Source organism: Lissotriton vulgaris, chromosome 9, assembly GCF_964263255.1.
Source record: "Lissotriton vulgaris chromosome 9, aLisVul1.2, whole genome shotgun sequence".
NCBI lineage: Eukaryota > Metazoa > Chordata > Amphibia > Caudata > Salamandridae > Lissotriton > Lissotriton vulgaris.
In genome coordinates, this window is record NC_141697.1 from 669,823,842 (window position 1) to 669,841,206 (window position 17,365).

Here is a 17,365-nt window from a genome sequence, read left to right on the forward strand (position 1 = left end):
CCACTAAATCCGGGTCATAGAGAAACATGGTGTTTTTTTCTTGCCTTGACCCTAGCTGCAGAGGTGACATCCTGGGAAACAAAGGAAGGGTGTCTCGTACAGGGGTTTTGCTGGACCTGGAGGGACAGGCAGGATATGCGACCTACCTGAGCATTAATCAGTGGCTCTCTACTCACCCATATGCGCTTTAGGATTCACTGAACACCCTCACCTCTTTCATAGACGACAGTGGTCACGGCCCACGTTTGATAAGGAATAAAATACCCTCAACTGTGAATAAAAAGGATACCGCAAATGGCATTGGTGGAAACCAGTTTCTCAATTTAGTCACCACTCTCATAAAAAATGGCTTCTGTTTCACTTAAGGTGAGATCTTAAATTTGCATCTAAAAAGTAAAGGCTTCTGAGAACTAATGTTGCCAGTCCAATAAGCAATACAAATCACTTTTTCAACTTACTCCTTGTTCAAGAAGTGGAAGAAGATGGTAGCACCAAATTGAGAAGTGAGTTGAACAATGGTTTTTGAGAGATATGGAGATGTAGAACCACACAGTTCCCCGGTTTATCAGCTCAAAGGCATTTGAAACGGAGATGGCAACATCTCTGTATGTGAATTTGGAAGGGCAACTGCACTCTTGTAGATGAGTGTATTGGGACGTTAGTTCGGTATGTGTGCTGTGCTGGTATGTAGCCTGCAAACTATGAAATATAGAGTAAATTTGGCCTGGTTGAGAACCAGGACACCAGTACGCACTACTCAATTTGTATTTAAACGTTAGTACATTTATTAAATTTTCATCAAAAAATCAACTTAAATCAACAGGACATTCATTTACATGTAACGGTTTGTTAAAGCGCATGTTCAATTGCCAACCTATACATAGCTATCTTCAAGCATATATCCTACATCGCAATGTCAATACATTTAGAGTCCACCCAATGCATTTCGGGGCGCGAGCCCCTTCGTCAGGGGTCGCAAACTAGGTGAAGTCTATTGAAAATTACACTCCTGGTTGAATACTGGTATGGTCTGTGCGCTTGTGTTGATAGAGTCTGATGTGTGTTGACTTTAAATCAATGAGCCTGAGAGTCCTACCCGATAAACATCGGACTCAGCGAGTGCTCGAGGAGGAGGTGGTGAGATCGGAGCAAGGTGCTCAGTGGTCCCGTCTCGGCGTCTTAAAGACGCCGAGACGGGACCACTGAGCACCTTGCTCCGATCTCACCACCTCCTCCTCGAGCACTCGCTGAGTCCGATGTTTATCGGGTAGGACTCTCAGGCTCATTGATTTAAAGTCAACACACATCAGACTCTATCAACACAAGCGCACAGACCATACCAGTATTCAACCAGGAGTGTAATTTTCAATAGACTTCACCTAGTTTGCGACCCCTGACGAAGGGGCTCGCGCCCCGAAATGCATTGGGTGGACTCTAAATGTATTGACATTGCGATGTAGGATATATGCTTGAAGATAGCTATGTATAGGTTGGCAATTGAACATGCGCTTTAACAAACGTTACATGTAAATGAATGTCATGTTGATTTAAGTTGATTTTTTGATGAAAATTTAATAAATGTACTAACGTTTAAATACAAATTGAGTAGTGCGTACTGGTGTCCTGGTTCTCAACCAGGCCAAATTTACTCAACATCTCTGTATGTGTCAGATTTTCTACAAACTACGAGAATGATTTCAGCTGCTCTGAATATTATTTTATGTGTGGCAACCACTTGCACGAAGCATGCGGAAACCATTTTAGATTGTAGTCAACTGTATTTTTTTTCATATTTCAGTCTTAATACAGAACTCTAGTGAACCAGACATGTATTTGATAATGGTGTTACAAATCAAGCCATAAATAACGAACAAATCAGCCAAATGTTAATGTCTAATCTCATCTTCATTACCAGATTAACGAGTAATATGAATTGGTTAAGAGAGGACAACCTATCTGGTTTTTTTTTCGAAAATCTTTTTATTGGACTGTTTCAAGATTAGAATAAGACAACAACTGCAATATCATCTAATAAAGTTACACAGCTGGGCATCCCAAGCGATCTTCATGGAGTTTACGACTGGCTCTTCAGACAAGCTTTTCACTAAATTCCCACCTTTTCACGTCCCTAGGTGTCGCTCACTGTTTTTCTCAGCGCCAGGAAACCAATCGGTGGCAGTGCGCTCAATAAATATTTTTTAACATAACATAACATAACATAGGGCAGCCAGGCACTAAAGATAGTCCAGCATAATCCGGATAGCATAGATGGGAAAACAACTGAATTCATTTAAGCAATGTAAAGAAAAAAGAAATACACTCATCTTTCAACCCATCAATAAACTGCGGGAGGGGGGTCAACATCTAAGAAGGAAGGTAGGGTGGCTTTTCAATATTTCGTCGTCAGTGAGGAAGGGAGGAAAGTGTATTCATGGGGGAACAAATGGCAAAATAGGAATGGACAAACCAGAGAAAGCCCCAAAGAGGCAGTGCTTGGTAGATGCTGAGCTTTCCGGGAGGGGATGAGGAAGGGAGGGGACGTGGCTCAAGGTCAACTCCCCATCCACCCTCTACAGGGAGCATATCCTCCTCAATCAAAGAGATGGAGCCCTCTCTGTCTAGGAGGCATAATACAAAGAAATTCCAATTTAGGAATGGAGTCGATTAGAGATTGCCATCGGGCTGTGTGTTTCTTTTCTACTTGGGAGAGTCTGTCAGTTATCCGTTCCATACAAGGGATACCCATAACTTATGTAGTGATGCAGCTATTGGAGGGGGGGATCCAATTTTTTCCAATGGAGAGCGATAAGTTGCTTAGCAGCTTCCGACATATGTCACATCAAAGCCCAACCCATGTGTATTGTGCCTTTAATTTCAAGTGGTCTAATACAAAGAATTGCAGTGTAAGACCTTGCCAGCATGGGGCGTCCTCGTGTCCCTTTGTTATGCTCTCGGCCCTCTTTCAAGAATGACGGAATGACCATACAGGACGACCAAATAAGTATAAAGTCTCCAGTCACCTGGTTACATCGCCATCATGACATGGACACCGTGGGATACATCCTTGCTGACCTCATCGGAGTCAGGTGTTAATATTGAGAAAGTAGGTGTTATTATGAAGAAAAATACATTAATGTAAAAGAACAAAATCACATTTTCATTAACAAATTTGCCCGTTGTGAACTATATGTCAAACCTGACTCAGAAATACATGGTCAGGCAAGCACTGACACCTAGGCCCGAGGTTATTGATTGACAGATCACAGGTGGGATGGCACATAGCCAGCAGACAAACACACAAACAGGAAATCCCAGATCAAATCCCACAGATTGACTCAGTGACACCAAATGTTCCAGGGAGATTGGCCCCAATAAAGCACATATGGCTGAAGGGTTGCACACGCTCCCCAAAACACCATAAATTCAGATACCACGTAAGTTGGGAACATATAGCCAATCAGAACACAGCACACACAGTACTAGCAGTGGTCACATGCTCCCCATGCCAGACATCTGGACATGTTACCCACTGGCCGCATTGTGTCAATGCAAAGTCAAGGCCCACCTGGATTCTCCATCAAATAAATTAAGTTAAGACTCCAAAGGCATCAACTCACATTCCTTACCATACAAGAATCGTAGGAACCATTTATGGCATTCAGTATATTATATATTAACACATTTCAGATCAATTGTCAGTTGAGACAGTCCTCAGATCCTATGATTGTAACTGTTCTCCTAGCCGCATTGTTTAATTAAACAAGCTGTTCCTGTTTTGCCAAACACCTCTTGTCTTTTGGTTTTTCAAGGTATTTCATATTCAAGCAAAGTTCAAGGCCTTGTGCGTGAGTCATAGGATCTTACAAAGAAAGGGCCCCTCATATCTTCACAATTTTCTCACGCCCTATGTACCAACGAGACTCTTAAGGTCCGGCGGAAAAGGCACTGTACATGTACCCAAAGTTAAGAGAGCCAGGATGGGTCGGCGCTCGTTTCGATACTTGGCAGCCCAATTATGGAATTCACTCCAGCAGACACTCTGTTTGGAGCATTCCGAAACGACCTTTCAGAAAGGTTTGAAGACCTACCTCTTCCCTGCGGCCAGCTCTGTATGATTGGCGCTTCTGTTCCTTATTGCCACTGTAGTGCGGGGACACACTGGCTCAGTGTAACGAGGCGCTTTACAAATGTAATTATTATTTTATCATTATTATTATAAGCAACACAGGTATCATTGGTACATTACCTTATAGGTCAACTTGCCATGTGGGATGCTCCTATGTGTTTCGGGAATATCTCTCCCCAAATACTCCCATTGCTTATCTGAAACTGTCAGCTCTAGATCGTTTTCCCAATGAACTTGTAATGGGTGTTTAGCCACTAGTTTGGATTCTTAGATCAATTGTTAAGTTCAAGAGATGCACCCTTTTGTGGACTTAAAGGAGCTTACTAACTTTTCCAAGGGGGTTGGAGGTCTTACCGCAGCCAAGCTGACAACTAAAGGGAAGAGTCTGTACAAATAATGGCAATTTCAAGTCTGTCTTCTGGTGGGTCTTCACAATACTTTTATATGCTTACTTTACTCAGAGATTGTACAGTTTAAAATAACTCATTTCTCTCAGCCCAACTTACTGCCTAGCAGCGTTGTGGTATCAGGGAATGTCGGTGGCAACCTGTCACACCTCACTGGCAACCATGGACATGTTAGCTTAGGCCACCAATCTTAGATCAAAGCTATATGCTTGGGTTCCAACCCAGCCTCTCTCCTTAAGCTCAGAAAACTTCAAAGTGTACACTGTGTAGTCAAAGTCAAACATAAATGCTTCTCTGTCACTCTAACCTGCACAAAAGAGAAACTGAAAGGTGTTAATCAATTAATGAGCTTTTCATTAAACGGTGCAAGTGTTTTATCGACACCGCAAACAGTTTCCAAAGATCATTCCAGATCTACTGCTGGGTTGCTCTTTGCCTGTGTTCGTTGTGCTCCTCTTTGAACTCCCTGGTCTCTTCCCGCAGCAGCAGGATGTCTTTCATTAGGATAACATCTTAGGGGTCAATGTAGAGTTTGGTGGACTGGCACTCCATCACAAGCGTGTCTGATATTTTGTGAGGGAGCAATCCGTCCAAAAAACCTCTAAATTAAGACCTTGGGTACTGAGCTGGAGTAAAAGCAATCAACATAGTGGCCAGTACTGTCAAAAGTTACGAGGGTCAGAGTTAGTTCACTATGTGGCAGTACATAAATGCATGCAATTACAATTGCAACAAAAGAAGAGTGCTTAGTGGAGTATATCTATTCACCCCAGCATGATTGTGTAATCAGAGGGGATACTCTGAGTGCTTAATTTGTTAAATACCTTTCACTAAAGATTCATTGAGGGTAGGCCATGAGAAAAACATGTCCTTTTGATCTGCTGTCTGCCCCACCCCCATTTATATAACATAAACAGTGCATAATAAAATGTAAATAGTCTATTATACTGCTGTATTTTCAGTATTTAGGAAATTGAGAATTATGTACCTCATTCCAGAGACTGGTAAATCATATTACTGGTCACCGCAGTATTTAGGTTGTAACTACCTGTTATTCCAAGTCGGCAGGCCAATGTTCATTGAAAAGGGAGTGCCCCTAATTAAATGCTCCATCAGCAGGACTTTATCAGAATAAGAATTGACTATCCACTTGCTCTGAGATAATCTCAGATTTGAAAAAGCGATTACCTGTAAGCGAAACAACTCTTGCAGTCTTGAAAGAGTTGTCCTAATTGGTCGATCCCTGAATTTTCCCACTTATTAGAGCTGTAAACATGAAATATATATATCAAAGACTGACAGCACCAAGGTAGAGTTTACTTATTTCCACTGGTGTCATTTAATGTCATTGCTATGCTAGACAGAACCCATTTGTTGTAGTTATAGTCTTGAAGCAGACTTTCTGGTAGCACCTTATTTTAGTAAAATAAAAAAAAGCAGCACACAGCTTCTTGGCAAAATAAGGGGCTGATTATGAGTATGGTGGTGTTGAGACCGCCGTACTGTTGGTGGTGGTCCGACTGCCACCTCTTTAGCAGTCCAACCACCAGATTACGAGGTGGGCAGTCAGACCGCCACAAGACTGTGGCAACCACCAGGATCGTGGATTCCACAGAGGTGGCAGTGTGGAAAGTGGTGCTCTAAGGTGTCAATGCTGATGACGGTACCGCAGTGCTGATCACGGCCTGCCTTTCCGCCGACCTTTTCATGGCGGGGCCCCAACCATGACAAGGTCAGTGGAAAGGTAGGGAAGGGGCTGCACTGCAGTGGCATGTCAGTCAGGCTCTTTCTGTGAGCCGAGGCATGCCGCTGCCGTGCACCGCTGCTGCAACACCGCCAGCCCAGTGGTAAGTTTGAAATGTGGCGGTCGGGATGCTGCTGGCTTGGCAGCATTCTCTCAACCACCTCAACGGCGGTCTGGCAGTCAGGCGGTGAGACCGCTAAACTCCTAATTGGGCCCTAGGTTTATACATACAGGGTTAGGACAGTGACATTATAAACCCCTCCTGGTTTCCACCTAAAAAAGATAGATAAGTATTTGGCTTTTGCTGCCAAATGCTATAGTTAAATCTCTGGTATGGATTGGCCAGACTTTCATAACAGCAGTTTTTGTTAGCTGATGGCACATCTCAACCTACTATTGCCCCAGAAGGAAACTACAGATCACCTAGCCTGCTGTATTAAAGAATATAAGAGGAACAAATAAGGGATTGCACAGAATAAATATAAAGATTTGGGCAATAGTGACATCTTTATTATATTGCCATGCCGAATGAATCCGATTAATATATGTTGTAAACTCCTCAGATTTGCTTTTACACTATGAATTAGGGAGTTGGGGGCGTATTTTTTTTAGAAGGAAATATCTTGATTTGCAGAATTACACACCTGCAAATAACTGGGCTTGGGTCCAATGTTCTACCCTTAGGCTCAGATGTACAAAGGGCCTGTGTTGCCCTTGTGTCAGGCAAGGTGACACAACATACTGCAAGCTCTTAAGTGGTATTTACTAAGCAACGCAAAGCCACCTTGCATGGTTCTGTGTGGCTTAGTAAATCCAGAGTAACTCAAGGAAGCACAAATCACTGCCTTGCGTTACTCTGCACTGGGAGGACATTCCACGAGTGGAGCATGGGGGTACTCATGCATTCCCCCATGGATTCTGACGCATTCCCAGATTTATTAAGGATAGTAAACCTGGGATTGTGTCAAAGTGGTACGCCTTCCCAACAGAGACATACCGAGGATTGTTTTCATGCCGGAAGATTTTCCTGCACAAAAATAATCTTGCCTGTAATGCAGGCACCCTTACACCATGGCACAAGGGGTCCTGCATTGGCACAAGGCAACACTCAGTGCTCCAGCACAGAGAGAGTGCAGGAATGTGTCATATCTCAGAAGACATGGCTTATTTGTTTCTTCTCTCTCCCTGTCATGCAATGCAGTGTAGCAAGTTGCCTAGCTCTTTTGTGTTGTGTGACGTTTTGATAAATTTGCCCCCTAGTTTATAACCCGAAAACATTCCAAATACCAAGGTATCCGCTTCACTGGTGGCTGCAGTAGGGTAGGCTGCTGAAGTAAAAATCATGATGTCATTGGCATATGCCACTACTTTCATTACACATCTATTGATAACTATCTGGAAGTAATCAAGTGGCTCAAATATGACTCTAAGTAAAAGGCAGGGTCATCCCTGGTGAGTTCCTCTGCTTATCTGTATGTAACATGAAGTTTTCTCCATCATCAATATTTTTGCTACAGGCACGTGGTATAATACTTTGACTTAAGTAATAAAGTGGAAGCCAAATCCCATCTTTGTCATTTTATAAAGCGGAAGTACCAAAAAACTCTAACAAAAAGCCTTTCTGTATTGAGCAGGATAATTTCCAGTGAATTATGATGAGCAGTTGCGATAGCAAACAGGAATTTTGGGGTGATACAGAAAAATGTCAGAAGCAAATTACACCAAAATTGGCAGAAAGCTAGATCTTTACTCAGAATCATGCTTTTCCTTTGATTTCATGCAAATCTGTTTAGCATTTTTGGAGAAACTAAACATCAAAATATGGTGATTTCTGGGTGGTTATTACCACAAGACTCTCAAAGTACCTCAAATTAAAGAAACAAACCACTATGATTGGCAGAGAGGACTTTTTTTACACATCAGTCACTGTGGTCCTCTTGGAAATGTACCTGTTCTGTGAGACTTAGTGATCTTATTGGCAGGAGCAACATCAGCAGAATTGTTAAGGCCACCATTTCAGAACTTGGGGACTCAGTCTCTGTGTCAAGAGTTTATTAAAAAATATAATAGACAAGGGAAAGAATAGGCAGACCCTGACCCACTGCCTCTTGTTGGGCATTTCCCAGAGAGACCGTCCCAGAGGCAAAAAAAAAGAAATAAAATACTATTGTTCATAGAGTCTCCGAGCCATTCTGTGAAATCCTGCGGCAGTCTGTGCAGGCCTCTTGTGCGGTCCCTCTGGAATACCGTGGGACAGTGCAGGTGCTAGAAAGTTAAGCTTGCACAGTGCCAATGAACCTTGGGTATACGGTTGTTCAGTAGCCCTGCAGAAGTACAGTAATACTACACAAAAATAAAAAAAATTGAAAATGTGGGATGGGTGTCCATGGGTTGTGGCACAGCGGTGGGTTGTTGGGGCATCTGTCAGCACTGGGGCTTTGGCTAAAGGCCATGAGTAGCTGGTGGTTAATTCATTGTGAGAGGATAAGTGCAGGGCCTGACTACAGGCCAGACCCTGCAGGCAACCTTATGCTGCGCAGGACTTTTGGACATTCACTGTGGAAATTTACCTTCGTTGGGAGGATTGAGAGCAGGGCCTGGCAGGCCAAAAGGCGGGCATGGCTGGGAGTTGACTGCTGTCTGAGGGGTTAAGCAAAGGACTGGCCGGAGGTCTAGCAGTCAACCCCACACCACACACTTCCTTTTTTTGCCACCTGTGGATTTTGCATGCAAGCCTTGACCGTAACCCCTTACTATGCCTGGTCAGAAGGTATGCTCAATGATGGAATTGGGTGAAAATGACTGAATTAACTCAGAAATCCACTGAAAAAAACACTGGTTAAAGTGACGTTATAGTTAGTTATATTAGGTAGTTAATAAAACTACTGAAATAGACTGAAAAGACCAAAGGCTAAAATTAGTTGTGAAATGTATTAAGATTTTAGTTTGAATTCAAATAAAACCTAGAAATTCACTAAAAAACAAGGTTAAAGTAATGTTACAGTTAGCGCTTGCAATAATATAAATCCTATTGTTTTAAAACAAAAAAAAACTGAAATTCACCAGTCATAGTACTGAGCTGACTACAATTTGCGGCCCTAACATGCACTACCTACGACCTCACATATTACATTACTCTTGACATGTTAAATGATATCATTGATGACTTCTTTAATGACATCACTTGTAATACAGCCTCAGTAACCTTCTCACTGTTACTGCAAATGGTGGCTCTGGCTACCATCTACTGCTTACGTATTAAGAGGTTCCAAAGGATATTTTAGATAAGCTGCCTGAGCATGTCTAAATTCATTTTTTGGTAGTAGCTGATATCTGTGTTAAACTGCTTTCCATCTAATTGTCCCTTTTGTAATAGTGTAACTCAACTTGGTCATTTGAAATCTAGCCTTCAGGGTGCCCCATATTACCTGGAGAGTTTCAGACCTATCATTAATTAGCATGAATTTATAAACTCAGTTGCCCATCATTCAAAAAAAAGCAGAGTCAACCAGGATTGCTCCTTCACAAGGGCTTATGGTCTGTAGAGATTTGGAGATATTTGATATTTTTTGACTTGTGAGAGTAGTTGCTTCAAGGATGAAAATATTCAAGATTATTTTTATGAGGACATGAATAAAACCTCTGTACATGTTCTGAGCCTTTTAACTAGCAACAAACATCAACTAGTCCTTAGATCTTAATAAATTGTGAATTTGGCACTCTTATTTGTTGAAACAGAGGAATGGTTGTATAGCAGAATACAATATGGATTCGCACAAATATAGCCAATAAAATATTGTTTATAAAAATAGTGCCACCCTATACCTAAATAGGAAAAAACACTTATATCAACAGCAAAATATTGCTGTTATTATCTAAGTACTGGTATGTTATAAATATAGGAAATACAAAATATTGTAACACCATTAAAACTATAGAACACTACCAAAGTATTGATAACAAAAATATAATCTACAACAATATTGTTTCAAGTAAGTAAACAATACTGCAATACTAATAAACATCACTTCTAAAAATCAGAAAAAAACTGAATACATTTTTAAATGTACAAAAATTAAACAAAAATGAAAGACCACAGAAAACTGAAAATATTAATTTTAAACCAATATAGATAGAGTTGTAATATATTGTTAAATAATATACACCACATAAACATATATCACACAACCAATCATATCAGTAAACCAATAAATCACAAATAAAAGAAAAATCATAAGAAAACATTAAATATGTTTACATATAATTTAAAATTAACACGTTAGAACTAAAAATGTACATAACCTTAAAACATAAACTAGAGTTCAAACAGCACACAAAACAACCACTAACATTTTACTACAAACAGAATTACCAATCCAAACACTTTACCAATTAAATAAGCAGAATAAAATTAGGTCAAAAGTCAATTTCACTTTAAATCAAAAATACCAACCTTACAAGAAACAGACACTCTGCCAGATTGCATACAGAAGAACCAAAGATATAACTTCCTGAAAAAAACGCACACCATTTAAAAAAGTAAGTAAAATAAACACACTCTTTTAAAACGACATTAAATTAACGACTACACTTTGAATGTAAACATAACCATTCAAATCCTCTATCAATATATCTCCAAACTGTAGTTTAAAAAACAAATCCAGCGAAAGAAATACAATCTTGCAAAACAGAAATCTCATCTTCCAAATGCCAAAGTCAACAGATAAACAACCTAAAGAAAGTAAACGCTATTCAATATTTCAAAACTAAATCCCCATAACCATTAAAAATCAAAAGTAGTCAAAAGTGATCCTAAATTAATAAGAATAATTTTTCAAATTTCAAAACATTAATTTTTTTTCCAATAGGCACAAAATTGCCAGGTGTCCCTCATCTAAACAAACTCAAAAAAATAGGATACATTTACAGTAAAGCAAGCGCAAGCTCAGAAAATATACGTTGGAAAAGTATGCACTGTTATGCTATTGCTTTTTATGGAAGGGCTACTACCGAAAATAATGTTGCAATTAACGTTACAAAGCACAATCACTCCCCAAATGTCACTGAAATAGAAGTGAGAAATGTTTTGCAAGTCCTTAGATAGGCAAGCACTACTTCCCATTAACCTGCAGGCATCATTCTAAATGTTATACTCCCAAACGTTCTTGACTACACCACAGGACCACTTCCAGGGATCCCAAATTTAAAAGAGTAATAGCACAAACTAGATAGGCTGCAACAGGAACCACTGCAGCACCTAAAAGCTCCCATAATACCATGAAGTTAACTTACAGCCAAACACACAAACAGAAACTAGGTCATCTAATGGACTATTTTGAAGATACTTGGATTGGCAGACTGCAACATTCTAGCCACAGATGCCAATCCAAGTATCAAACACCATAGTGGAATGTATATGAATGCATGATAGGCCAACATGCCAAAACAAACAACGCTTTCCAGGCCACACTAGACTGAAGCCATCTCACCCTCCACTAATCACTAGAAATTCGACGCTCAGCACTCACCGGCTCCTGGGGACTCGTTGTCCCAGAATTCCTTGGTCTTCTGGCGGCAGGAGGGACTGATCCTGTTTTCACCGCACCATGCCCATAATTCACTTCTTCACCTCCTGTGGCATGGGACGCTCAGCACTCACCGGCACCTGGGGACTGATTGTAACATCATTCCCTGATCTTCTGGCAGCAGGAGGGTCTAATCCTGTTTTACCCGCGCTTTTGCACTTCCCGCAGTGTGGGACGTGCCCGGGCAAATCCCGGGCCAAGGGCAGGCCCGTCCTGCACCCGGCGGCACCAGGAGAAGACTATGCCGGGCCACCCCTCTAATTTGTGTCACCGGATCACCATTTGATCGTCTGGAAGATACTATGCCATACAAAACTTTTATTTGAACCTTGTTCCAAAATATAGGAACTTAAATCAGTACTTTAATTCCTGGACTTACTAAAGATAGCCATATTGACTGTTGGTTATTTGCTGGGTCTCATCCAGTCACAATGGACTCTGTTATTTTTCCTCCATACTTACTATAGGTTGATAATACTTCTCCTGTTTTGTTTAGTTTTATCTTTAGCAAATGGGCAAGAGTAAAGCACTAGATGTTGGGGAGGGGGTGGTTAAAAAGAGGGTAAATAAACTATTAAAGCGCTGAGGGGACAACTGCGTAATGGACAGATTAGCAACAGTGATAAACCACAGGACTGCTAGTGGGGCAAGGTAGTCTAAGTCCAAACCTGACTCCGCTAACAAATCTGGTCAGCCCAATACCCATCCTCTCCTAGATCACATTGATATCTCGTGAGCTTCACAGTTACTCATTGTAAAGGCACCCCCCAAAACCTCCCTGGTTTACTCGAATATAGCTGGAATTAAAACAAAAATGGCTACACCCCACTGGAATTTGTTTGTGGAACTTGCAGACATTTGCATTTTATAGGAAACTTGGAGTGTTGAGCCCATGCATGTGGATGGGTTTTTAAGTTTCCACATACCTGTCACATCAAATAAGTTTGGGGTCCTGCTGGGGGATTGCTAATTTGGGTGAGGATGACGCTAAAATATGGTGTTAGTTAGCTTCAGACTGGCATCATTGACAGTCTGGGAATTCAAATTAGAGGGCAAGCAAATTCTAATACCATCATTGATATTTATAATATCTCTGTGTGAGGAACACAGGGGGGTAGATAATCAGACACCTTGCAGAAGTTAGAGGAGTTATTGGATAGAAGAGTTCCTTCTAACTATTTGATTTTAGCAGGTGACTTCAATGTCACCTTTTAACTCCGACTGGGGATGATGTTTGTTGGGCAGCTGAGGAAGATGAAATGTGGCATATATTGAGACTACTGCTATCTCTTGTCCAAAAGTGGACATAAGTAGCTACTCATATTAAAGCCATGTCCCTGGAGCATGGGATCAGAGCCCTCAATCATAGAACCAAGTCTGATAAGCAGGGGCACACACTTTTAGCAGGATTAATAGCTCGAGCTGTATAGACTAAATTTTACTAGACCTAAGGCTGTGGCACCTAGTTGATGATATGGAATAAAGGGTAAGAATCGAAAGTGACCATAATCCCTTATGTTTAAGCTTGTTGTCTCCACGGACTTCTTTGCCCAACCAAGCAAGGCAGAATGCACTATGCCAAGATCTGGCCCTGTCCAATGATAAGCACAACTAGAGTGGCATCATATACTGCCACGGGTCGCGATCCTACAGACTATAAAAAAAGGTTTGATAGAAACTTTCACGGAAATTCTAGCTTTGATTAAGGAGGAAAGGGGCCTAGGCTTGGTCGTTCATGCAAATTCTAATTTCTTTGCCTGGCTGCTACATCAATTTATGGCACCTGTGGCTAGAGCCAAACTATTGAAACACCCAACGGCCATGAACACCTGGTTCAATAGAGAATGCAGACTACTACGAGCACGCCTTTTCCAGGCTATTAAGTCAAATGATGTATCTTTAGTAAGATTGCTAAGGAACCTCTTTAAGCAGACACAGTCAAAGGCAAAGATGGAGTGGGTTGAAGAAAGGTGGTGTCCTTTAAAAGAAGCCTGTAAAGATATGGTCCCTAATACATTTTGGTCCTTGGCCTCACAGGGTTGTTCCAGAGTTGAATTAGCAATCAAAAATGATATAGCAGCAGAGGAGTGGCATGCCTACTTTTCATCTCCCACCATCCCCTCTCATATATTCCCATTTCAATCAGTATATGATGATTATTGATATAGGAGATATTTGCTCCTCTATCGATGTAATTGTGTGCCACTATGCACCAGGGCCTGATGGTATCCCTGGTGACCTATTTTTACTTGAAAGGGACAGCTAGGTGGAATATATAGGGATACTTTTCAATGCCATAGCTGGCGTTGCCCCAATTATGGGGTCTTGGAAAGAGGCAGAGGTGATACAAATATATAACAAAGGTGACAAGAATAACCCAAGAAGTACAGGCCCATCAGTCTCATTCTTTCAGCCCAGAAGGTCTTCTCCCGGGCCTTGCTGTTGAAGATCCAGGACCGGATAGATGAGCAGAATATATTGCCACCTCTCCAAGTTGGCTTTAGGCGGAGGATAAGGACTATTGACCAGGTATTTTATTTTTTCCTTTCATTCTGAAAAGCTGTGGCCACAGGAAAAGGGACACTTTATGTTGCTTTCATCGATTTAAAAACTGCATTTGATTTACTGCCCAGAGTCAATCCTTGGCATGTGCGGCGCGATATGGGCATGACCCTGGAGAATCTAACACTCGTGGCATGTATCCACAAAGACAACTGTGCGAGAGTAAGGTGGGTTAACCTGGGTCAGCTTACAGAACCTTTTAGTGTGTCTAAGGGTGTTCGCCAGGGATGCGTTTTGGATTCACTCTTTTTTCTCTCCATTTGAACGATGTTGTCCACTTTCTTGCTACAAAACCTGCAGATGCTCTATCGCTAAACGGGGAGAAAATTACTACACTCCTATTTTCTGACAAAACTCTTCTGGTGTCAAAAGCCCGGGTCAATTGCAATTGCTATTGAATCAGTTTGAAATATTTTTTGTGACTCGCGTGGGCTTGAGATAAATTCATTAAAAACGAACTTTATGCCAATCAGCCTCATAGCACATATAAGGGGAGGCCTACCTTGGGTTGGGTCCCCTTTGAGAGGGTTGATACATTTCAATATTTAGGTATTACGCTGTCAGAAAGGATGTGCCAGAAACCTCATATAACTAAGATGTCCCCAAAACTCAAGCAAACAGTTGGGATACTCGTCAAAGAACATCAATCTTCAACTAGCAAACTTGCTTCCCAATCCTCCAAATCTATGATTTGAAAGCATTGGGCGGTGAACTTTATGTGGTGGAATTATAGGGTCTCGAGTAATGTGATGAACTTGCAACACAAATTCCTGAGGAACTTGGTGCATGTCTCTCCCAGCACCCCGTTACTTCCCTTGAAGTTGGACATGGGCAGGAAATCAATTGGAGACAAGGCTAGAATGCATCCCTTGCTGTATCGGAGGTGAATTAGGGATACGCTTGAATTATCTTTCTATGGCCTCACACTTCAAGAGGTTATTACCCTTGATAAAACCAAGAAACTTGTATGGCTTTGGAATGTAAAATCATTGCTGGCTGATATTAGACTGAAAGAGATTTAGGATTATATTTTAATAGACAGCTTTCCCCCAAAATACCTGGTGAAAGCTCAATACTGGGAATGGGCTAGGCATCTTGAGTTCAAACTGACAACAGGTGGTCACTTGACAAAAGACTTCTTGGATTTCAATTCTGATTGTGCATTTGAGGGCCACCTTGACACCATCATGGTCCCAAATGAAAGGACTTTGTATATACAGTTCAGGTTGGGTACTCTTCCTCCTAATGTGTTTATGAGTAGGTGGTCCAGCCCCACCCCTACATCCAGCTGCTGTCATGTCTAGACATGACAGAGACTGTTGCCCATATAATGTTTTTATGCCCAGCCTACAGGACTCCTTTGGAAAAATGGCTAAAACCAGTATGTGGAGGTCTGGACACAAGGAGCCATCTAATTTCACTAACGATTTTGAGATCTGGTCCACCCACCCTGCATGCTTGTGCTGTGGCTAAATTCTTGGGGCACATGTGGAGCATTAAGAGGACCCTTCAGCGTTCTTGATCGTTCAAAAGACAACCTGACTTTTAGTTGAAAATTGCCCCAATATAGGGAAATAACCACTATTTGCAGTGGCTTTTTAGCTCTATTTTACAGGTTGGTTTCACTTAACTTTTTAATCTATTTTACATTCTTATCCGTATTTGTACCTGTATTAATGTGGTTGGAAAGACTTTTGATGGCTTTTGGTTGCCGCAAATAAAGTTATTACCTACTAGAAAATCTAAAAACAAAAAATTCAAAGTCATTTTGGTGAAAATATAACCAATTTAGGGCCTGATTACAATGTCCGGTGTACCGCCATGACAGGCAATCAATGGCAGGCCGCCCGACAGACAGGCCATCAGTCACACCGCCACATTTCAATGCAGGCATCCAGACTGCAGAGGTCAGGCAGGAATTAAATTTACCACAACTACTCCAAACTATATTACTTTGTGGAAGGTGTTGGACTTACAATTTAAACTCCAATATATGTTCCATTGGAGAAGATGTTGGCCATCACACGGGTTAGATTTAAAATTCCCAATCCAACATACACTACATTGGGAAAGCGTTAGACATAAAATGGGTTGCATTCACTATTCCTACACCAATATGAGGAAGTTTCAGGAATGGGCTTCTCCAGTAAAGGGATTAGATTTGCTATTCCCATTCCAATCTACGCTACTTTGTGGAAGGTGTTGGACATTGAAGGGGTTATATTTACTATTCCCATTTCAAATTACAGTATGTTGGAAACAGTGTTGTCCATTGAAGGAGTAACATTTACTACTTCCACTCCAATATAAGCTACTTTGTGAAAGTGTTGGAAATGAAAAGGGTTAGATGAACTATTCCCACTCCAATGTACCCTATTGTGACTGGGTGGGCCCCCTCAAGGGGGATCAGACTGTGGACTGGTGGTCCGACCCCAATGTTTCATGTACCACCGTTCCCTCCCAGCAGCAGCCTGACCATGACGTGGATGAGGACTGTCCGAATGGAGACCCCGAGTACTGGTGGCCGACCGCGGACCAAAAAGACCCCTATCTCTTTAAGGAGTCGGATCCTGCAGTGGTAGCCCACCTCTGTGGACAGACGCGCAAGCGTCAAAAGAGGCTCGGAACCAGGAAGCGGCGGACGGCGTTTCCCTGGAAGCGCGGAGAGAAGGTGGAGAACGACTGAGCGAGGACAGGGAGGAGAAGGAAACCAACCCGAAGACCGGAGAAGAGACAGTGAAGCCAGGAGGCCAACGGAACTACGAGCCGCCCCGCCATGTTCCCACGGGAGGAGCGTGGCTCCAACAGGTACGGGGCCGTGTGACGGGTTGGTTGGGACCCCGAGTTCCGCCTAGTAAAGAATTGTAAAACTTGTACAGACCTGTGTAAAGTTATCCCTAGAAACCCTTAATTCACGAGTACTTCCCCACAAATTTATTCT

At 41.8% G+C, this 17,365-nt stretch overlaps 1 protein-coding gene across 1 annotated transcript in view; it reads left to right on the forward strand.

Annotated features, from left to right (window-relative positions):
• LOC147692079 (uncharacterized) overlaps positions 1-17,365 on the forward strand; it is a 62,955-nt gene that overhangs the window by 13,892 nt on the left and 31,698 nt on the right. The gene's annotated exons all lie outside the window — the stretch shown is intronic.